Source organism: Pleurodeles waltl, chromosome 1_2, assembly GCF_031143425.1.
Source record: "Pleurodeles waltl isolate 20211129_DDA chromosome 1_2, aPleWal1.hap1.20221129, whole genome shotgun sequence".
NCBI classification, from domain to species: domain Eukaryota; kingdom Metazoa; phylum Chordata; class Amphibia; order Caudata; family Salamandridae; genus Pleurodeles; species Pleurodeles waltl.
The window spans coordinates 1336487782-1336512840 of record NC_090437.1 but is presented as its reverse complement, the minus strand read 5'-3'; the positions used below and the strand labels follow the sequence as shown (position 1 = coordinate 1336512840).

At 44.4% G+C, this 25059-nt stretch overlaps 1 protein-coding gene across 3 annotated transcripts in view; it reads right to left on the bottom strand.

Moving 5' to 3' along the window:
• The window catches only part of LOC138251924 (long-chain-fatty-acid--CoA ligase ACSBG2-like), a 411952-nt gene that overhangs the window by 241942 nt on the left and 144951 nt on the right, over positions 1–25059 (bottom strand). The gene's annotated exons all lie outside the window — the stretch shown is intronic.

The window sequence follows — 25059 nt, the reverse complement described above, 5'->3', positions numbered from 1 at the left end:
TTTCTTTTGCCACCCACAGGGAGCTCTAACATTACAGTCAGGGGAATTTGCCCTGAACGATGTGGGGGCACCATGGCTAGTGCCAGGGTGCCCACACACTAAGTAACTTGGCACCCAACCTTCACTAAGTGAGGGTTAGACATATAGGTGACTTATAAGTTACTTATGTGCAGTGAAAAATAGTTGTGAAATAACACGGACATTATTTCACTCAGGCTGCAGTGGCAGGCCTGTGTAAGAATTGTCAGAGCTCCCTATGGGTGGCAAAAGAAATGCTGCAGCCCATAGGGATCTCCTGGAACTCCAATACACTGGGTACCTCACACCCATATAATTCCCTTGTATATGGTACTACCAGTATGCCAATGAGAATTGGTAAATTTAGTCACTAGCCTGCAGTGACAAATTTAGAAAGCAGAGCGAGCATAACCACTGAGTTATGTGACAGTTCGGCATCACACAGGGAACACATACAGGACGCATACTATGAGCACTGGGGTCCTGCCTGGCAGGATCCCAGTGACACAAGGGCTAAAACAAACATACATACAGTGAAAATGGGGGTAACATGCCAGGCAGGATGGTACTTTCCTACACCCCACCCCCCAAACGAAGGACAATAAGACTAGCCATGACCTGATGAGTCTTCATCGTCTAAGTGGAAATATCTGGAGAGTCCATTTGCATTGGAGTGGGTACTCCCAGGTCTATGTTCCACTGTATAGTCCATTCCCTGTAGAGATATGGACCACCTCAACAATTTAGGGTTTTCACCTTACATTTGTTTTAGCCAAAGTAGAGGTTTGTGGTCTGTCTGAACAATGAAGTGAGTGCCAAACAGGTATGGCCTCAACTTTTTCAGTGGCCAGACCACAGAAAAGGCCTCCCTCTCTATGGTAGACCAACGCTTTTCTCTAGGGGTCAACCTTCTGCTGATAAAAGCAACTGGTTGATCCTGGCCCTCAGAATTCAGTTGTGATAAGACTGCCCGTACCCCCAATTCAGATGCATCAGTTTGAACAATTAATTTCTTGGAGTAACAGGGGCTTTTTAGGACAGGTGCAGAACACTTGGCCTGTTGAGCTCCTCAAAAGCTTTCTGAGAGCTTGCTGTCCATAACACCTTTTTAGGCATTTTCTTGCTAGTGAGATCATTAAGAGGGGTTGCTATGGAGCCATAATTCTTTATGAATCTCCTATAGTACCCTGTGAGGCCTAAAAAGGCTCTCACCTGGTCTGTGTTGTAGGGGGAACCCAATCCATGATAGTGTGAATTTTCCCCTGTTGTGGTGCAATCTGTTCTCCACCAACCAGGTGTCCCAGATAAACCACTTTCCCCTGCCCTATCTGGCACTTTGAAGCCTTGATAGTGAGGCCTGCCTTTTGCAGGGCCTCCAAAACTTTCCATAGGTGGACCAGGTGATCATCCCAGGTGGAGCTAAAGACAGCTATATCATCCAGATATGCTGCACTGAAATCCTCCAACCCTTGCAGGACTGTGTTCACCAACCTCTGAAAAGTGGCAGGTGCATTTTTCAAACCAAAGGGCATTACTGTGAATTGGTGGTGTCCTCCAATGGTAGAGAATGCAGTCTTGGGTTTGGCATCTTCTGCCAATCTAATCTGCCAATACCCTGCAGTTAGATCAAAGTGCTAAGATACTTGGCAGATGCCAGTGTATCAATGAGCTCATCTGCCCTGGGTATAGGGTGAGCATCAGTTTTGGTTACCTGATTGAGCCCTCTAATCTACACAAAACCTCATCTCCCTCTTTCCATCTTTGCTGTGAGGTTTTGGTACAAAGCCCAGGGGCTTTCAGAAGGTTCAATCACTCCCAGATCCAACATTCTCTGAACCTCTTGTTTAATGCAGTCCCTGACATGGTCAGGCTGCCTATAAGTTTTACTTTTGACAGGCAAGCTGTCTCCAGTGTCAATTGTGTGTTCACACCAGGATGTTGTACCTGGTACAAGTGAAAAGAGGTCTGAAAATTGTCCAAGGAGATTTATGCAGTTGTCTTTCTGTTCTGCAGTCAGACAATCTGCTAAAACTACTCCCTCCACTAAGGCATCTGCTTCAGTGGTGGAGAAGAGATCAGGGAGAAGGTCACTCTCTTCTTCCTGTCCTTCATCTGTTGCCATGAGCAGGGTGAGATCAGCCCTGTCATAGTAGGGTTTTAGGCGGTTGACATGAATCACCCTAAGGGGACTCCTGGCAGTGCCCAGGTCAACCAATTAGGTGACCTCGCCCTTCTTTTCAACAATTAGATGGGGTCCACTCCATTTGTCCTGGAGTGCTCTTGGGGCCACAGGCTCCAATACCCACACCTTCTGTCCTGGTTGGTACTGGATCAGAACAGCCTTCTGGTCATGCCATTGCTTCTGGAGCTCTTGGCTGGCCTGAAGGTTTTTGCTGGCCTTTTTCATATACTCAGCCATTCTGGATCTTAGGCCAAGTACATAGTACACTATGTCCTATTTAGGAGCTTTTAAAGGTTGTTCCCAACCTTCCTTCACAAGAGCAAGTGGACCTCTTACAGGGTGCCCAAAGAGGAGTTCAAAGGGGCTGAAACCCACTCCTTTCTGGGGTACCTCCCTGTAAGCAAAAAGGAGGCAAGGTAACAGGACATGCCATCTTCTGAGTTTTTTTCAGGGAGTCCCATTATCATACAGTGACAAGGGCTAAAACAAACATACATACAGTGAAAATGGGGGTAACATGCCAGACAAGATGGTGCTTTCCTACACTCACTCCCCCTGCCCCTCTCCCCCAATGACCTCTGCAAAGAAGTCAGGTGTGACATTCATTCATCATTAACCCAAAAGATGTTCAAGGGATTGTGTAGATGGGCTATAGCGTACTGTGACAAGCCCACCTTCAATAGCCTGTCTGAGTTAAATGAAAACTGGAATCCCCAACGTTCAAAGGTGTGCTGCAACCACCAACACTTCTGTGAAGACCTAATGGGTACTGACGAGGCCAATTACAAGTTGTAAATACTTCTGGCTGATCTTGAATCCCAAGTGACACTTGTGGAACAGCAGAAGAGGTATATGAAAATCCATGTCCTGCAGGTTCAAACACCATCCAGTCTCCTAGCTCCAAAGCAGCCCTGATTTGAGCCAGCGTAAGCATTTTAAATTGCCCTTCAATTGAAAGGTATTCAGAGGTCGAAGATCCAATCCAGGCTGGAGGCCTCTTTTTTGGCGCAGGGAAATCTCAAGAACCCTTGCCTCTTTTAGAGTCCTGAGCCTCCTCTACAACTGGAGAGAAACAACTTCTGCAACAGAAAGGAGAGCTGCTCCTCTGAAAGTAGACTGGCAAACAGAAAAAGTAGTGGATAACCATGGTGAATGATTTGTATGCCCAAGTGTCAGATCGCCATGCTGGAACAAGACTGGTACGTACCACAAAGGGCAAACTAAAGCAGCTTACAGGGTTCTGCCGCAGGGGTTTTGACTTGGGATACTAAACCCACTGCTGACCTGCATGATGGCTGTCAGACCCCCACCCTTGGCCGCAAAAGGACCAAGATGATTGCTGCAGTGGTTATGGCAAAGGACAGTGTCCATACACCATCCCCCTGAAGTAGCCACGTAATTATTATTTTTTTTTTTTTAACTGATATCAACTGCCTGGCAAAGCTCCACAGTCTCATTCCAACACACATGGACATGTTCCTGGAACACAGGTGCTAACAGCCCTCCTCAGGCAGGAGTAATGAAGGCCAGCAAGAATCTCTTACCAGACCATGTCCTGTCATCATAAAATGTTTCGGTCCAAGAGGCCCTAAGGTCTTGCAAGACAGCCAGCAGATATTGCTGGCCACGTCCAAGAGGGCTTGCACATAACAGCCCAGCAAACAAGGTGAACGGACCATGCTCCGCACCAGGCTGGCTGAAGAGAAGATTAGTTTCTCTAATGCCTCAATCTGCTTTGCACTCCCTATGCAGAGAAGTGGAGGGGAAAGAATTGGTGTTAACCTTACTGGTTGAAGCCTGAGCCACCAGACTCTCTGAAAAAAGGTGTTTAGTGAGAAAATCGGGGTCACCAGACGTGGTCTGTGTATCCGAAAAAGCAGAGCTTTGACTAACTGCCCATCAAAGCATCAGTGAGGACCTCACTGAGGAAGAACAAGGCTGTATGACAATTGGCTGAGCTATAGAAATTTCATAGCAGGTCATCTGTTGAGATTGTGCTAATGTCAGTTTGGGGTCAGACATCGGGATCCGAATCTGATCCTCTTCCAGCAACAGCCTGGTGCATGTCCAGAAGCTGGAATACGCACCTGTACAGAGTCAGTACTAGGGATCAGAGATGGTGTGATTGTTCTCTATAGGTCCTGGCTGGTGTAATCATTGTCTCCGTGAAGGTCATGGCCAGCACAGTGTGACCACTTCTTAGGTCATGACTAGCACGGTCATGCTCTCATCATGGCCACTGACGATGTGCTCACTGCTTGGACACAGAAAGCACATGACCTTGGAAACTTCCTCCAGCCTCAAGACCTGAGGCTCCAGCGTAGCCTAGGACCTTCACTTGCCAGGCATGAGCACAATCTGTGGAACAAATGTCTTGAGATGGCCACTGAACCATATGTATGCTCCCAGCTGGGTGCAGCTGTACTAGGACCCCACACATGCTGCTTTACCTTTTCAATACGAAACTGATACCTTTGGTGGACCGCAGGAGGACACTGCGAAAGAACAAGTTCTAAATGAAGGAGCGCTTGATGTGCACATCAAACACACCTGGTGCTTCACTTCTAGGTTCCTGCACAGTTAATATAATTGTTGTGACAATGAAAGACTAGCAGATCCTCTCTTTCCAAAGCACCTACAGATGACTCCCAGAAGATCCTTTAATCACAGCCCCAAAGGTGGGAATGGTTCAAGTCTGGGGATATTTATGTCATTGTATTTTTGGAAGTTTGCAGACTTCTGGTAAATCTGGGGAGATGCTTGTTTAAGCCTAGAGTTGGTTATTGCAGAAGAGGCCGTTGTAACAGTGATTATCCTTGAACAGGTGCTCAAAACCTGAGCCAAATGCGATAGGTTTCACAGACAAGGCTAACAAGCTTTGCAATGCTTGTACATGCATGTTGGGAAAGATGCTTAAACCTCCGTAAACATGTCAGGGCAGGCAATGTAAGAGCAGAGCTTGGCTTCACAGCCAGACAACAGAGGTCAAGATCAGGCCTGGAGTGTGCTTGCCCAGGTCACTTCCAACGATTAGCAGTTACTTATCTCAGACTGCCTGTAAGCAGAGAGGGTCAGTACATGCCAAGACAATAACTGTAGGGGGAGGAGTTAAAAAATCCGCTTGGAGCAGACATGACATTATGGAGGATTATAACCTCGGGGTAATCGTTTTCGTGGCATCAGAAACTGCAGTGAGAGTCTAACAATTGGGTGAACATACAGGGCGACCAGAAGTCACTCAACCATTAATAATCTCTTAATCTTCTACAGAAATCAATACCTGAACCTGGGAGACGCATCCTGCAATGCTCTGCCATGACAACACTGAACACTGCCCGCACACGGAAGCTGGAAAGGGTCCAGACACAGGCTGTTGATGCAACACCATGTTCAAAGACTGGACTGCTAATACACATCACATGTTCAGTGAAGTGACCAGAGCTGGACAGATTCCAATGACAGGATCAAACTCGGATGAGCAAACAAAAGAAAAAGCATTTGCAATGCAGTAGAGCTCACATTTTCTTGAGTTCGAGTTATTGGCCTTGTTAATTCATAACTGGACTTTTCTTGCCACATGAATTGGTCAATCCTGCCTCATAATTTCATCTTTTCCTGCCATATAATTCCAGTGGCCCTGCATATAACTCAAGCAATTCCATTTACCTTCTTTATCTACAGCAAAAAATGAAAGTGTTGCCATTTAGCACCATAATTTATATCTATCATGCTAATTCCAGGAGCATACCACTTTCACCACCCCATCAGAGCCGCTGGCCAACAATTCCCCCCAAAAAAGACTAGACCGCCACAAAGGATGAATAAACTTAATGGGTCACCCAAATATATTAAGTGTTCAAACAGTCATAGTGTAATAAGGATGTTAAGTTGGCCTGAATCTTGGTTATAATTGTAGTGAGCGATTATTAAAACACAAATAATCATGAACCTTTATCAGAAATAAACTTTTGGGATTAGACTAATGCTCAAAACACCATAACAAAAGTATCATTTGTAAGAAACATGGTCATGTAACCATATTGTTAGTCCCTAAAGGGCATTACCTTATGAAAAAAAACAGGTGAGAGTAAGGCAGTGTAACTATACATTTAGCCTCTAAAGGACATAATGCATTACACATTTTCAAGGCTAGCAGGTAAATGACAATGACATTACAAACAAGGTCCATAAAAACATAACTTCTCTCAGTCGGAAGACAAACGATGACCCATGAGAAAACTTAAAGATAATGTATGGTGGTAGGGGTTATTTTGGAGTCCCCACTATCAGACAGAAATAGCAAGTCGCACTGAACGTTTTGATGGTGGTCTCATATCCCAGAATCACCACAGGCTGAGTTATGGGCAACAATGTTTTGTCAAAGTAATGCATCTCTGCATACCACATACACTGGTCCAATAAATAGTTCAAAGATAATTTTGTTTTCATAGCGCATTGTCATTTATATGCACTGACAAGATTTACTACCCTGAGCAACACAGAACAGTTTAGAAAAGAGCACTGTGCCAAATCCAAACACACATTTGAGGGGGACTTACAACTTTCAGCAACTTTGAGAATGAAGCAGCTAATTTGGAACTGAAGAATCAAGTTTGATTACAGACCTTGGCTCAACATCCTGCAAATCTGGGCAAATCAATTACTCATATCAAACAAAATAAAAATAAAGTAAACTTGTGTAATTTAACTGGTGCTCATATAAAGCGTTCCAATGCCACACACCAAATTTGCGCTATATAAACGTGCAAAAAAACTAAATCACAAACTTAAAGCCTCATAGCACTGTGGTACACAGTGATCAAGTGAAATCACAGAGCTCAAGTGTAGGAAAGTACCATCTTGCCTGGCATGTTACCCCCATTTTTCACTGTATATATGTTGTTTTAGTTGTATGTGTCACTGGGACCCTGTTCACCAGGGCCCCAGTGCTCATAACTGTGCCTGAATGTGTTACCTGTGTAGTGACTAACTGTCTCACTGAGGCTCTGCTATTCAGAACCTCAGTGGTTATGCTCTCTCATTTCTTTCAAATTGTCACCGACAGGCTAGTGACCAATTTTACCAATTTACATTGGCTTACTGGAACACCCTTATAATTCCCTAGTATATGGTACTGAGGTACCCAGGGTATTGGGGTTCCAGGAGATCCCTATGGGCTGCAGCATTTCTTTTGCCACCCATAGGGAGCTCTGACAATTCTTACACAGGCCTGCCACTGCAGCCTGAGTGAAATAACGTCCACGTTATTTCACAGCCATTTTACACTGCACTTAAGTAACTTATAAGTCACCTATATGTCTAACCTTTACCTGGTAAAGGTTAGGTGCAAAGTTACTTAGTGTGAGGGCACCCTGGCACTAGCCAAGGTACCCCCACATTGTTCAGGGCCAATTCCCCGGACTTTGTGAGTGCGGGGACACCATTACACGCGTGCACTACATATAGGTCACTACCTATATGTATCTTCACAATGGTAACTCCGAATATGGCCATGTAACATGTCTATGATCATGGAATTGCCCCCTCTATACCATCCTGGCATAGTTGGCACAATCCCATGATCCCAGTGGTCTGTAGCACAGACCCTGGTACTGCCAAACTGCCCTTCCTGGGGTTTCACTGCAGCTGCTGCCAACCCCTCAGACAGGCAGCTGCCCTCCTGGGGTCCAGCCAGGCCTGGCCCAGGATGGCAGAACAAAGGACTTCCTCTGAGAGAGGGTGTTACACCCTCTCCCTTTGGAAAATGGTGTGAAGGCAGGGGAGGAGTAGCCTCCCCCAGCCTCTGGAAATGCTTTCTTGGGCACAGATGTGCCCAATTCTGCAAAAGCCAGTCTACACCGGTTCAGGGGACCCCTTAGCCCTGCTCTGGCGCGAAACTGGACAAAGGAAAGGGGAGTGACCACTCCCCTGACCTGCACCTCCCCTGGGAGGTGTCCAGAGCTCCTCCAGTGTGCTCCAGACCTCTGCCATCTTGGAAACCGAGGTGCTGCTGGCACACTGGACTGCTCTGAGTGGTTAGTGCCACCAGGTGACGTCAGAGACTCCTTCTGATAGGCTCCTTCAGGTGTTGCTAGCCTATCCTCTCTCCTAGGTAGCCAAACCCTCTTTTCTGGCTATTTAGGGTCTCGGTCTCTGGGGAAACTTTAGATAACGAATGCAAGAGCTCATCCGAGTTCCTCTGCATCTCTCTCTTCACCTTCTGCCAAGGAATCGACTGCTGACCGCGCTGGAAGCCTGCAAAACTGCAACATAGTAGCAAAGACGACTACTGCAACTCTGTAACGCTGATCCTGCCGCCTTCGACTGTTTTCCTGGTGGTGCATGCTGTGGGGGTAGTCTGCCTCCTCTCTGCACTAGAAGCTCCGAAGAAATCTCCTGTGGGGACGACGGAATCGTCCCCCTGCAACCGCAGGCACCAAAAAGCTGCATTACCGGTCCCTTGGGTCTCCTCTCAGCACGACGAGCGAGGTCCCTCGAATCCAGCAACTCTGTCCAAGTGACCCCCACAGTCCAGTGACTCTTCAGTCCAAGTTTGGTGGAGGTAAGTCCTTGCCTCACCTCGCTAGACTGCATTGCTGGGAACCGCGACTTTTGCAGCTACTCCGGCCTCCGTGCACTTCCGGCGGAAATCCTTCGTGCACAGCCAAGCCTGGGTCCACGGCTCTCTAACCTGCATTGCACGACTTTCTAAGCTGGTCTCCGGCGACTCCTTTGTGTAACTTCGGGTGAGCACCGTTTCACGCATCCTCGTAGTGCCTGTTTCTGGCACTTCTCTGGGTGCTACCTGCTGCTAAGAGGGCTCCTTGTCTTGCGCGACGTCCCCTCTCTCTCCTGGTCCAATTTTCGACCTCCTGGTCCCTCCAGGGCCACAGCAACGTCCAAAAACGCTAACCGCACAATTTGCAGCTAGCAAGGCTTGTTGGTGTTCTTTTGGCAGGAAAACACTTCTGCACGACTCTCCACAGCGAGAGGGATCCATCCACCAAAGGGGAAGTCTCTAGCCCTTTGCGTTCCTGCAGAAACCGCAGCTTCTTCAGTCCAGTCGAAGCTTCTTTGCACCCGCAGCTGGCATTTCCTGGGCATCTGCCCATCTCCGACTTGCTTGTGACTTTTGGACTTGGTCCCCTTGTTCCACAGGTACCCCAGATTGGAAATCCAGCGTTGTTGCATTGTTGGTTTGTGTCTTTCCTGCATTATTCCCCTATCACGACCTTTGTCCTTTGGGGAACTTTAGTGCACTTTGCACTCACTTTTCAGGGTCTTGGGGTGGGCTATTTTCTAACCCTCACTATTTTCTAATAGTCCCAGCGACCCTCTACGAGGTCACATAGGTTTGGGGTCCATTCGTGGTTCGCATTCCACTTTTGGAGTATATGGTTTGTGTTGCCCCTATCCCTATGTGTCCCCATTGCATCCTATTGTAACTATACATTGTTTGCACTGTTTTCTAAGACTATACTGCATATTTCTGGTATTGTGTATATATATCTTGTGTATATTTCCTATCCTCTCAGAGGGTACACTCAGATACTTTGGCATATTGTCATAAAAATAAAGTACCTTTATTTTTAGTATAACTGTGTATTGTGTTTTCTTATGATATTGTGCATATGACACTAGGTGGTACTGTAGTAGCTTCACACGTCTCCTAGTTCAGCCTAAGCTGCTCTGCTAAGCTACCATTATCTATCAGCCTAAGCTGCTAGACACCCTATACACTAATAAGGGATAACTGGGCCTGGTGCAAGGTGCATGTACCCCTTGGTACTCACTACAAGCCAGTCCAGCCTCCTACATCAAGTAGTAACAGACTTGAGATACTCGCTATTTAGAGTCACTTCAGGTGGAGTTGGTGAGTTGACAAAGAACAGATGTTCTGTTCAGTAACAGAGCAGACGCAATAAATATGTCTTTAAATCTTGTGATCTTGTCACATTAACTGTGTTCAGAGACAGGTCAAAAGTTTGCTTACAATTAATGTTCCTTCTGACTGTAGAATTCCAGGATTTTGTAAGGTGAACTCTGACCTGCTATACAAAGTGTGTGCAAACATTTCATAATATATTTCAGTAACTGTGAAAGCCCATTGTTTGTACTTCTGTGTTATGATTTTTTTTTTTTTAAAGGATGAAAACAAATCTCAATTTGCTTGGTGATTTGCAAATGATATGTTTTCTGAAACCCAATTTTCAGATTGTTAATACTACACTATATAGTTTTGTCAGTACAGCTGCAAGTTATTGGAATGGATTTTGGACACTTCTTGGACATTTATGGACTGTAAACGCTACCACATCATGCTTTAGTAATATATTTATTAAGTGAGTGTTTAAACAAACACTCCTGCCCTAATGGCAATGCTATTAGTAAACTAAGAGGCAAGTCATGGATCATATGTGCCCTATATATGGGCTAGATTCCTATTATATAGGGGCAGTCATTTATTCTATTTAATCAAATAAGGTTTTTTTGTACAGCAGAAATACTGAGCTCACATATTTGAAGGTGCACTTACATACGAGAATGAAGAAAAAGGCGACTAAACTAAATGTATTTGCCTTCGATCAAACAATGAGACCCATTTATGGGTCAAGTACATTACAGTTAGGTTGAGTAGGTTATTCATGTTACTCGACCTGCAGGTCTAGTAAAGCATTCAGCTACCCGAACCAGAGGAATCAAAGGGCACTGTTAACCAGTTAATCTGGGCCTTCAGTGAGCATTGCATGTGAGCTAAAAACTCCACATTCATGGCTACTCAGTTTATATCAATTAACTATCCATGCATTCAGTTCCATTAAATATACGTTATGTTGTAATGGTTCTAAGGAGTTGACTGAGTGCTATGTTTTTTCATAACACCACCTGGAGCCGTTCCATTTGCCCGCCTGCTTTGGTCACTGAACTAGTCACTAAGGACTTGTAACGCTGGCATCACCTGTGCGCTTCCCCCACATAGCATTAGCAGTAATTAGCGTTCTATCCTCTGCCCATCCATGCAGGTTCTGTGCACCCCGAGAAGGAACCAACGCAAATGTGAAACTCATATTGGAAAGAGTTTAACATTATCTTTATTTATAATTACAGGATACCATCCAGGCCCCGGCCGGTCTCTCCATTGCCACTATCAGGGTTACATTTCAGCCTGAAGTGCCTTTTTATCAGGGAATAGATAAAACTAATATTAGTTTGTAAGCCCTGTACTTTTAAAATAAGTCTCTCATATTTGCATATTTTTACTTATAGCGGAAAGATGAACGTTTACTTTCTAGAAGTACTGCACTCGTAGAAACCACCTATAAAGTTAGACATCACTATAAATAAGCTGACAATCGAAGCTGCAATAACCACACTGGGCATGCGCGTTAACTGGAAACGTTGCACGGCGGGTGGGGGCCGGTTCTGCAACAGGTGATCGGTTTTACCGACAACAACATGACAATGTTAAATTAGTTTTAGCAACTGTCGTTGGTAAGATGAAGATACGTGTAATTTTTAACTAGTGCTGCACTCTTACAGCTTCTAAAATAAATATCACTTTTAATATTGAAGAAACTTGTAACTAGTCATACCGGAGATAATTTTGACTTTGCTACATCACCAATTGTAGCTTATTATAAGTCATGCACAGGGTTACAATACCTGCAGCAAGTAATGTGTACTATTGAAATTAGAAATAATGCTAAAACATAGAACGTGCAAAACAAATTAAACTAACGAAATAAATGACCTCTACAAGCAGTGATTTTTATATATTTATAGCCTCCAGTCTATGCGTAAATATTGCATCGTCAACCCTTCCAGTACAAATTAAACTACCGAAAATTGGGAGGGGACAATGAAAGCGCTCGGTCTCGAGACCCAGACAGCACGTTGAAGAAAGCCGTCTGATAAAACCAATATTCACTGTGAACGATCACAATCGGCAAACATTACGACTTCTGGTCACCAATAGTACAACGCTAACATCACAAATCTTGCTTTGCATTTTTTTTTTTTACTCTTAAAATCCATTCGTTTTAGCCAACAAGCTCAATGCATAGAAATGATGTGCTTGTTAGTCCACGTAGTACTAACAGACCATCTACGGCAAAACTGTCTAACACATTACATTTTCAGACTTAAGCAGAACGTTTGTTAGCACTAAGAGCCTACAATTGCCTTAGACTGCTTTCAACACAATACATAACATTACTAAGGCCTACGTTGGGCAGACAATTGAAAGGCACTCACACCTTCCACTTGACCAAACCGAGATGATAGCACAACAAAAGTGTCAACTGAAGGGAAACAGCAAAAGAAACAATAAAGATACCGATCCCCCACCAGACCTCTCCGCTCCAGCACTAGCCACTGTACCCCCGAAGATCCTTCGCCTACCCCGAGGCAAAGAGCTGGAACCCCTTGCACCTCAGGTAGTCTCCATCACTACCTCAATTCAGGAAGGACCTTAAAATCTGGCTCTTCAACTGAAGCTCAGGACAAAACCCCTTAGTGCCTTGAGACTCTTACTGGTGAGTAGTTGCACTTTATAAACCCGGATTTGATATTCCGTGACTAGATGTGTCGGTGAGTCACATGCAGACATTAAGTTATCCAACAACACAGCAGACAAAATCTTCCAACAGAGACTGGAAACTAGTTCTCAAGCTTGCCAAATGTTCAGAGCAACTACCAAGTAGCATCTGTTTGCTTTAAACAAAAGTCAAAAACGGAAAATTGCTTCTTTAACAATAAAAAATAAAAATAAATGGTAATTTGGTGAACTAATACTTAGCCTTCTTCTCTGTGGCAAGATGAACTAATTTTAGTTTGTAAGCACTGTACTTTCAATAAGACTCATATTTGGCTGTTTAATACTAGTGGTAAGATATCTGCTTACTTTAAAAAAGTGTTGCACTCCTAGAAACAGCCTATTAAATGGGACAACACTAAATAACAAGCTGACAATCAGAGCTACAATAACCACACCAGGCATCACCGGTTTACAAAAAAAAAAAAAAAAAATTTGCAGACCCAGGACCAGGTTTTGCAAAAAAGTGGTCATCTTTACAGATAGCAGTACATGTAAATAATTTTTGCAAGACCTGCAGTATACTTTGCATTAACTCCACTTTTCGGGCAACTTTAAAAAAATGTCTAAAAAGTTACATTTTATTGTTTCTGCTGGGTACAGTTCGCAATTTTGCATATTAACCCCTTGGGTGCCAAGGACGTAATTGTTAAGTCTGTGGCTGCGGCACCAAGGACGTAACTATGTCCTAGTACTTGCCCTCGGGGTAAGCACTAGTGCTCCCCCCGAGGGACCCCCTTCGGCACCGGGGATTGGGGTGTGTTTTTTTTGAAGGGGGTGCAGCCCCTTGGGGCAAGGGTCGCTCCCCATGGGGGCACATAACTGTTGGCCATATCTGCCCCCCTAGAAAGTCTACTAGATGCCAGGGAATTTAACAAAAATAAATAAAGTGGGGGTGGTGGCTACCAACCAGTATGGGCATAGTTATGCCCCCACCCCAACTGAAGGGGATAACAGTGTTTCAGCTCTCCCCAGCACACTAAAATATCTTATCCCACAGCAAGCAAGAGGACGCATTATTTGGGGTTTTCGTTTTAAATTTGGGCCATGAGAGCTTGGTAACTGAAAATCGTCCCACTTGGACTGGTGAGAGCTGCATTTTTTTTTTTACTTTGGGACGCTGCCATGTAGAAAAATCCACAAGACCTAGACACATGTGAAAACTAAACATGGAAGGAGGGGTCATCACATGCAGAAAGCATGACGTAGTGTGATGGCCAACCAAAATTCTTAGTGAAAGCTCCCTGGCACGCAAAGTAGTGAAGCAGTTAAGACAAAGAACGAATGGCAATAGTGGGCGTGGTTAAAAGCCCATATTGAATACAACACATCTTGTAGACGGCAGTGCACACTGCCAAGCTTGACCTAAAAAAGCAATAGTGTCATTCTGTAAGTGTGAACTTGTTTGGAGCACACCTACCAAATGAGTTTTTTTAACCATGCTGCACAGCCTCAGCTATTTTATACAGCATAGCTATAACAACTTACAATGCCAATAGGTCTTAAAGGCGTCACGCACTGGCTTAGCCAATGCTTGTTATTAAATGTAACCAAAACATTGACAAGAAGTAGCATTGCCAAAGTGCTGCCCTGACCTTAACGACATGGTCTGTCTGCAGACAATGCCATTTTATGAGAGTAATAATGCAGCCAATACCATGCAACTTGTCCTCTGCTACCGCAGCTGGAGTGCGCCAAAATGAGGGCCCATAAAAAACAAACAGAATTTAGGTAACCAGGATAAACCAGGGTAGCTAAACAATATTGGAAAGCATACAATGGAAGCGCGACAACACTACTACAAAGTATGCAGACACGGTCTTCAGGCCATTATGTGTCAGACTAATCTGCTCCTCCCCAGCCGACTTGTGAGCAAGGGAGCAAAGAAATTAAGCAAATCCGAATTTCGCTTAAATCTGCCTACACATTAACGATTCATGTTTAAATATGTTGCATTCATAAAAGCTATTCATCACATTACAACCAGCCATGCTGGAATTGCAAATGGTGGGTATACATATTAAGAAAATATTGTTTTCAATACAGAAAGCAGAGACGATAAGCTTAGGTTAACGCATTCGGTTTCGCCTATGAGATAAATAAGGTTTTATTTGGAAACTTTTTGCTCGGTGAGCAGTTGAGCAATATGAATTAAAGAAAGCGCGAAAGACCGTAGCTACTGGTCTTCCTTACACATACTTTGGGCACCACCACGGATACAAATTGCTAGGTAAATGCAAAAACAGAATAACGCTAAGACAAATCCCCCTGGCGCAGAGTTTTATCAACTGCAGCAAGAAACCAGAGGGAACCCACAGGCAGGCCCAGGTAGTATTTGAACAAGTTCTGCGCCATCTCTCGTGTAGCACGATTCCCCATAAATACAACAGCCTGAGCGATAGTTTGAAGTCCTGGCTGCCTGTGCCTACACATACTGTAATGTCCTACAAAGCTTCCGTTATGGGCAAGTACGTGAAATGGAAGCCTCTGGACACATCAGCTAGATAACACATACAAGCAAACCCCAGAACAGCTTCCTGCGTCCTCGCGGTGGACGGGGCTTTGCTACCAGCACTGGCTGGGGGTGTGCTCAATAACACAAACTTAGAAACCGTGTGCACCGAGAGGCATCGTATCGAGATGGTGCTCGTCAGCCTGATCTGTAGAGAAGAATCTGGAAGAATTGTGCCTGAAAGGTTCACCAACAGGCTGCCGCCTTGGTGAGACACCCGACAACGGAGCAGGGATGGATTTTACAGCTCATGGGGGTCATCCTTCCTTCTGCTCTGGATGACACCCTGCATACTTGAATCTGAAACCCGGAGAGTCGAGATGACCACTGTTTATGAACAGACAACATCGGTGGGTCACTTGCAAGATCAAAAGAGGGTTTAAAGACGAGCAGCAACATTGATTTATGTGTCGTGGCAGTAACATCCAGGTGTTCACTGCACCACTTATCAAGATCTCTAGGTAAATAAATGTATTGCAGAAGTAGCATTACCAGCTGCCCACACCAAAGGCAGAGATGGTAACCACTTGCCCTGGTACAGACAGCAGGGCTCGGAGAACAGAGCAGCACAGCCCTTTGAGTCTTGGTTAAACACGTTTTGCTTCATATCTCATCAGCTCCCAATTGATTTTTAATTGCTCGGTACCTCAATACAGAGAGAGACATGACACTCCACATGTTCATGGTTCATTGCATAGATTCTCTGTAAGTTGCTTGATTAGATGCCGGAGTGTTTGTTTTATCACACTAGGTAAATACCCTGACTATCTGCAAGCATTCACTATTGAAATATTGAGGAAAGGAAACACGATTATAAAAGTACAACTAAATTAGCTTCAAATACTGTAACTCTTGAACGCAAGTGTTTAAACAATACAATTGTCAATCTCAATATATTACATTCCTTACACATGTATTTCCTTAATTATGTAATCGTGGAGTCATTAATCTATATTTACTACTCTAATCCTACTGGACGAGAGACAAATTACTCCTCTCAAAAGCTATACTCTGTCTAACCATCACCCTATACCTCTATCAATCTGTCCTCTGCCTCCACTTTACTCATCCCAAACCCATTCTACTATGATCTCCAAAATAACCCTCCAAGACTTCTCTTCTCTACCCCTCCTGGCTCACCCCAAACCTCAGTTTGGGACTAGGAACTCCCAAACAACCTTAAAATTCTCCTTCATTTCTCTTTGACTCCTCCCAAACCCCATTTAACTAGGATTTTCGTAATACCTTTCTACAGACTTATATCCTCTACCTCTACTTTACTTATTTTAATACTATGAGCTCCCAATTAACACTTCTAGATTCTTCCCTCCTCTATCCCTCCATTATTCTATTCAAATCAGCTAAGACTCGCATGTCCTCAGCTCAAATTAACTCGTACCTCCCTCTACTAATACTGTTCTCATATTTCCCTATATTAATCCACCACCAATTCCTTTGAGTTTCCAGAGTAGCGTGCTACTCACGAAAAGCGACTGATGCCGCATCAGGGGTAGTAAATACAATTACATGCACGTGTCGATCTGATCTTACTGGTGCAAGAACACATGCACGATCCTACAGGTGCATCATTACTATGAGTGACAACTCCTTCTCCGAATGGGGTTAAAGTATTAAACTGCACATTTATATGTGTCACAGTAAATGCTATAACAGGTAAGACATGAACAGGACAACCTCCCAAAGTACTATACCCAATCATGCTCAAACACTGAGGGTCAGAAAAACACTACAACAGTTTTAGCGTCACTGCTGAAACCCTACTAGTCCCCTAAGCATGTAGTATTTAAGTGATTGAAATAACTCCCCTCCCTCACCGCACAATTGGCAACAAAGAGGCAATGGAAGGCCAGCGGGGGATGGTGGAGGTGGTTAGGCACACCAGAGAGCAGGAAGGGGGTGGAGTGGGTTGAAAACAGCAGAGGTCAAGAAAAGACTGCAGGGACAGGCACTCAGTGCAGGGCTGAAAATAAAATTTAAATTTTTTTTAAAAAAAACATCAACTGCAGTAATTCAGAAAATCATACACATGAAAGCATCCCACACAACCTTTAGTTATTAGTTGGCAAGTGCTTAATATGTGAATCACAGGCGGCACGGTCAGACTTTTGTACAGCAAGGAAAGCCAGATTCCAACCACTGTAAACACTGTAAAGTTTGTACTTGTATAGCGCACTACTCACCCGTTAGGGTCTCAAGGCGCTGTACGCATACTGCTGTGGAACCCCTCCTGGCTTTTCCCTGTGACGTGCCCACTCCTGGGAAACCTCCAAGGTGAAGCCAGGCCTCCCAGCGCTGTTGGGGCCGTTGTGGAGATTAAGCAAGCTATTGCCCAGAGTTACAGAGTGGGACCCATGAATTAGATTAGGCACCGATGCAAGAATTATCAGGTCCAAGAAAATTTAGCCCAAGACCCGCGAAGGCAGGAATTGAACCCTGGTCCTGGGCCAGATTTCTGCATCAGGGTCTGCCGCTCTAACCACTGAGCCACACTTCTCCACTAGAGCACCTCTGTGGTGGAATCAGTAAAAAAAGGCACAACACAAGCACTGTGCACCAGAGGGCAGGAAGGAGGATGGAGGTTGCCGAAAAAGACTGCAGGAACGCGCACCGAGTACAGGGCTGATATTTAAATAGAGTACCGGCAGACAGTAGTTCAATAAAATCATATAAATTAACGTCTCCTGTGCAACCTTTACTTATCAGGCAACGACTGCTTAAATATGTGAAGCACAGTCACAGCATGTAGGCATGCTAGTCCATTATGAAAAACAAGTGAACACAACTGAGCAGAGTAAAAATCGTTACCAGCAGTGCAAGCCGATGCGTGTCCAGGAAGTACTGTGAATCTGAGATGCACACTGGAAAGCAAGAGCACTAGAATGCTGACCTTTGTCAGCATCAGGAGAGCAGCAGCACAAAGTTGTTCAGCAGATGAAAAGGGGTACTTGGGCCTTGGGACACTGATAAGAACAAACAAGAGCAAAAATGCGGAACAGGAAATAGTGTGCAACAACAATAGAAATAGCGAAGTAAGCGGCAAGCACACGAACCACTGGAAAGTAAGGGCTGGACATAACCCCCTTTGAAGATTTATATTAAACACAATAGATTTCACAAGCACAGTGCAAGCACTGTGCAGACGAAACCTAAAAACAAGCCTTCTTACCAGATTGCCTATTAATTTTTTCTAATGTGATCATTCTGTCTAACAGCCCTAAATAGTCAACTACATTAAAGAAACTCAGATGGATGGGCCAACACTGTTCCGCCTTCCTGGCTAGAGTCAATGAGCTGCATCATACAGGCTTTACTTTTCTGCTACCACCACCACATATATAACCACCTATGTGACTTCACTAAAGAGTCAAAGTATGGAATGCCATCAACAATCCCCTATAATGTTGGTTTCCTTTGGCAAGCAGTGATGCAGCACCTACTCATTCTAAAAGCCTTTATCGACTTTAAAGGCAGTCCCCCAATGCTGTTATCTTCTAGGTGTCCTCAAAAGATTATGGTCACTGAGCACACAAGCAGGAACACACTTGGCTCTTTTCAAATACTGGGAGATTCCTGGGCGTCTGAGCTGTTAACCCAGCAAAATGCAAAAAGTTAAATTTGCTATCTCTTCAAGTAGCTCAGTGATTCCACTAAAACCATACATTTGTTCAGGGCAACTCTAAAGAGTCCAAAGAACTAGGATGACCTAAAAGTTGGAAAAACAGAAACACAGAGACCCACCTCTGAACACTTCACCTAAACACAGAAGTCCGTGACCTTAGACCATCAGACTGAGCTGCAGCTTCAAGTGGGGTGTTCGGGAAGGAAAAAGATGAGTAGTATCCAAAGTCCTGTGAATGCAGTTCTTATTTAATTCACGTCAGAACAGAAGTAAGGATAAATTGGACCGCTGCTTCCCACAGCTACCCATCAACAAAGGATGGAAACCAGAAATAACGATCCAGCTTGATGAAGATTTTTAATTTTTTTTTACAGTGAGCATGTGGTTACGGCAGCTTATGGCTAGTTACACAAACTCTTGGAATTTTTTTTTGACAAAGATTGATGATTCATTTGGAGGCCAGAATGACAGCTTACTTCAATAAAAAAAAAAGTAGCAGTATGGTTCTTACGTTACACGTAAGGTACACAACTGCTTGTCACATACTATGGTGTAGATTCCACTGTCCCCAAAACTCTCGTTTGGACTGTCCAAATGTCATACCCTGGATTGCCATGCATACATGTCAGTAACTAACTATTGGTATCACCACAATGATCTATGATAGACAGCAACCTCATGTAGAACTGGCCCTCACTTCATGCACCAAGTTAGCATGTGTGTCACTGGCTTTTGGAGAACCCCTTTCAGCAGAAGAGCTCTGAAAAGTTAACTATCTAGTGGCAATTCGACTGAGCTTTCATGCGGTCCAGATCTGCCAGCTAGAGCATGAAATTTGCAGGCAATTAAAAACTTCTCCATAAAGAGTAGTCTAACTTATTATGGATGCAGGAATACATAAACCATGCGTATTCATTGTTAGCCACGCTCCATGGAGTACATCAAGCAAACGCAACTGTGGCAGCCTGGCTCTCCACCTACCTGTGAAGGAGTCTAGATGGATGGACTCCAGTGCTTCCAGCTCGTTGCACTGTTCCTCCCGATAGTCTGACATGGTCTGTGGCCTCTGTCCATTGGACATGAGGCAGGCGGTGGAGGAGCCCGGTAGCTATGCGCAGAGGAGAGGGTGACTGAGGCAAGCAGGCAGTGTAGGAGAAACAGCCCATCCACCACTCGGGCATCAATTACACTTGCCTAGCTGGGATTGGATGTCCCTTAATATTCCATACAACTGTTTAGTAAGCGTGGATGCCTTCTCCCTACCATTAGTGACTCACAACACTGTTGCACAAACAGGAAAATGTAAAGCCCATGCAGGCGGTCTAGGGACATAACCGGACAATCAATATTTCTGGGGTGTATTTATCGGTTCTCAAATAGCATGTCAGATCCCTCTGATGCACGCTTCTCTCAAGCAGATAAGCCACAGCAAGGTTCACAAATCGAATGCACGGTCCATTTTGGCATGGAAAGTTGTCATGGGAATTTAAGGCAAAACTAAACAAGTTCATAGATGTACCAATTGTTACTCAGGTTATCAGTCCACCAGAAGCAAATATATAAGAACATGTGTGCGTAGATACGATGCATATTAGTCTCATTTTTCTCTGACACATTATTTGAGCAGAGTAAAATTAGTTACCGGTAGTGCAAGCCGCTGTGCATCCGGGAAGTGCCTGCAGCACAGGTGCACATTGGAGAGCAAGAACACTAGAACACTGACCTTTGTTGGCATCAAGAGAGCAGCCTGACAAAGAAGTTTGGAAGATGAAAAGGAGTAGTTGGGCCTTGGGACACTGATGAGAGCGAACACAAGAGCAGACACGTGGAACATGAAATAGTGTGCAACAGCCAATAGAAACTGAGGAAAATTGAGTGGCAAAGCACATGAACCAATGGACGGTAATGGTGGGATGTAAGCCCCTTTTAAGATTCATAAACACAAAAGATCTCACATAAGCTAAAGAAAAAAAAAAAAAGGATGAACAGGAAACACTTTGGTTGGAATGCATGAGGGACTATTCTACATCTGACCATTGTCTTCAGTGTTTCATGGAAACCTCAATGGTTTACCAAATAGTGTAAGGTGAAAAAAAGTGATACTTCTATGATCTTAGAAATGGGGTCTTTGGTTGGCAGTCAGGCTACCCCCCCGGTCCAAGCAAGGACCCTCACTCTAGTCAGGGTAAGTCACACAAACCAAATTATCCTGTGCCCACCCTCTGGTAGCTTGGCACTGAGCAGTCAGGCTTAACTTAGAAGGCAATGTTTAAAGTATTTGTGAAATAAATCATGAAATAACTCAGTAGAACACCACAAAAATATACCACACAGCGTTTAGGAAAATATATAATTATCTGGTAAGATGCAGGTCAAAACGATTGTCATTTTTACTATGATATTTCAAAATATACCTATTGCATTTTAAAGTGTCTAGTCTCTTAAAAGCAACAAATGTCTCTTGCAAGCACAACTTAACTGGTTTGCGTACAAAATCTCAGCAAGGAACTGCAGAAGAGATGCGTGCAAAATAGGGAGGTGTGTAGATTTCTCGGGCCGCACACTGCGACGCATTGTTTATTTTTCACTCAGGGAAGGCTTTGCTTCAGTTTCCGACAAAGTCACAGGGGCTGCGTTGATCCGGTAGGCGTCGTGTGGAAATTTTTACTGCACGGCAGGCGCTGCGTCGACTCCTCTCAGGAAGTCTGACTGTCATTCCAGCTCTGCTGTGCATCAAATTTCCGGTCGCTACACTGGTGCTGCATCAATCTTCACGCTTCACGTTGGAGTCTGGAAGCATCATTCCAGTTCAGCATGCAGTGAATTTTTCACCACGATGCAGGCTGTGCGATGTTTCTTGAAGGCGGTGTGTTGATTTCAGCCGCACAGGGAGGAGTACTTGCAGGAATGAAGTCTTTTTTGGTCCCGAGACTTCAGAGAACAGGAGGCAAGCACTATCCAAGCCCCCGGAGAGCATTTCTCAGCACAGCCAGAGAGCAGCAGGGCAACAGCAAGGCAGCAGTCCTTCTCAGAATGCACTCAGGGGAGTTCTTTGGGCAACCAGGCAGTTCTTAGCAGGTTGCAGGTTCGGGTTCAGGGTTTCTTCTCCAGGAAATGTTTGAGTTGGTAGGGGCAGAGGCCCTGTTTAAATAACCAAATGTGCCTTTGAAGTGGGGGGAGGGGGGACTTCAAAGAGTGGCTTAGAAGTGCACAAAGTCCCCTTTCAGTTCCATCCTGTCTGCCAGGGTCCCAGTAGGGGGTGTGTCAGTCCTTTGTGTAAGGGCAGGCTACTGTCCTTAGACATGCAAGTGTCAGGCCCTCCACCCTCCCAATCCAGGAAGACCCATTAAATATGCAGATGTATGCAAGTGAGGCTGAGCATCCTGTGTTTGGGGTTTGTCTGAGTGAATGCACAAGGGAGCTCTCACTGAACCTAGCCAGACGTGCATTGTAAGGCACAGAAAGATTTAAGTGCAGAGAAATGCTCCCTTTCTAAAAGTGGCATTTCTAAAATAGTAATATTAAATCCAACTTCACCAGTAAGCAGGATTTTGCATTACCGTTCTGGCCATACTAAATATGACCTTCCTACTCCTTTCAGATCAGAAGCTACCACTCAACAGCATATGGGGGTAGCCCTAATGTTAGCCTATAAAGGAGCAGGCTTCACAGCAGTGTAGAACACATTTAGGAGTTTTACACTTGCAGGACATGTAAACTACACAGTCACATGTCCTACCTTTTGTCTACTCAGCACCCTGCCCTATGGGTTACGTAGGGCCTACCTTAGGGGTGACATATGTAGAAAAAGGAGTTTTAGGCTTGGCAAGTACTTTTAAATGCCAAGTCGAAGTGGCAGTGAAACTGCACACACAGGCCTTGCCATGGCAGGCCTGAGACAAGGTTAAGGGGCTACTGAAGTGGGTGGCACAATCAGTGCTGCAGGCCCACTAGTAGCTTTTAATCTACAGGACCTGGGCACGTATATTGCACTTTACTAGTGACATAAGTAAATGAAATAAGCCAATTGGGTATGAACCAATGTCATCATGTTTATGGGAGAGAGCATATGCAATTTAGCACTGGTTAGCAGTGGTAAAGTGCGCAGAGTCCTGAAACCATCAAAACAGTGTACAAAAAGTGGAGGGAGGCAGGCAAAAAGTTAGGGGTGACCACCCTAAGGCTGTCAGGCTTGACATCTGGGTACAGAGTAAGCCATCTATATCTATATCTTCACTGAAAAAAACAAAGGTTAAAATAACTTTAGTCAGGTGAATGTGTCAAGTTTTGAACTCAAAGAAACAACCAATTCACCAGTAATACATCACTCGTAGTATCATGGATGTCAATTAGTGTCTTGCTCTTTGGGACTCCTGTGAGGACCCCCTCCAACACCTGGCTTCAACAGGCCATGATCAGAAAGGCTCACTCATTTAAGTTTACTTTTGAAAATAAAATTGCAAGGTACATTGCCTTTAAATGCTTAAAATATTTAATAAAGCCTTGTGATTTTTGTTCTGACTTGTCAGGCAACAGATCTTTATGGCTTTGCTTGAATCCAGGCATCTCCTTCCTTTCAGTTTTGTCCATCTGACATGATGAAAGCAGTTAAATGGCAGACGTTCAGGAAGGAATGAACTCATGTGGTGCCTCAGAGCAGAAGAGAATCATTTTACTTCCTCTCTCTACTTGTAACCAGAGGAATAAATCTAGATTTTCACTACCCAGCACTCAGAACATTTGCAATATGGGAGTAACATAGGTGGGTGCTTTGTCAGGAGCTAAACTGTGCGGGTGGCAGTATTATCACAGACTGACTGCCACCATCAGTGGTTGCAAGGCCACGAGCTGTATCTGCAGCCTCAACGTCAGCTTGAGCTGGAGACTTCAACCGACAAACCACTGGGTCTGTCATTAATTAGCAATTGTTCCCGGTAAGCTTTAAATGTATGTTATTATAATTCACAGTTGCCACCAGAGGCATAACAAAACTGGAGGTATGACCCCCCCCCCCCCCCCCCCCCAATTTTTCTTAAATCATTTGTCAGCTAGAATGTCCACTTTGACCGTTTTCGTTCAGATCGGGCATTGGATGATTTTTAAACATATATAGTGCATATCTAGAAGTACATTTGTGCACACAGTGAGTTTTCTTGCTTTTTTTTTTATAAACCCCAATTCAATTATCTATGATCATATGACGGGCAATATAGTTAAAAGAATTAATCTACTTCCTACAGTGTAACGTAACTGGAGCACAACGTTTCCTAAAGCACAGGCACCACATAGATATCTTCATCTGAAAGAATGTTAACAATCTAAGGGCAGTTAGGTACTGTCATAAAAACATTTCTCCGATCACAAATTTAACTTTACAATCCATGGGGCCACTGCACTCAATTGATAAATGTTTCCCATTTAGATGAACCAGAGTCAGAAAGTGCCGTTTATAGCCTCAAGAACTGTAATCTGATAATTTTTCTAAAACTTTATAGGTGGTACGATTGCTCCACATGCTAAATGCTTGCTGCAGACACCTTGTAAAAGGCATGCAGGCACAACTGCAACCCCAGAGAAAAGGCACAGGATCTCATTCATCAAGAACTATTACTAAATACAGTGATACCGAGTGTGCTACACACATTCCAAACATTACGTGTATGCAAAACTAAACTATCACAATTCTCAGAAGATCTGCGCCTTACGTCTAAGCTGCACACCAGTCATTACACTAAGCAGGTCACTAGAGGAGAGACCCCACTGTGTTGAGCACACGTCTGTCCGTAAGAGCAGAACCCACAGGGTTTGGCATGCTTTGTGAGCCAATGAGCATGCTCGTGGTTAGAGACTAGTTCTGAGGAGGGGAGCCTGCACAAGGATGTCAGAGTATGTGAGAATACATGGGGGAATATGATGGTTGTGCCTGAGCAGATGTCAGTGCTGTACTGTTGATCTATTATTACCTTGCCCTGGTCCATCATGTTTCCACATCTGCCATGCCATGGCAGCACACTAATTTAGGTTTGGTAACTCGGAGAGTTTCTGCTCTAGTATTTTGTCTGCATATTTAGTTATCCTTGCTTTGAGAGTGATTTTGAAGTTAATGGATGTCA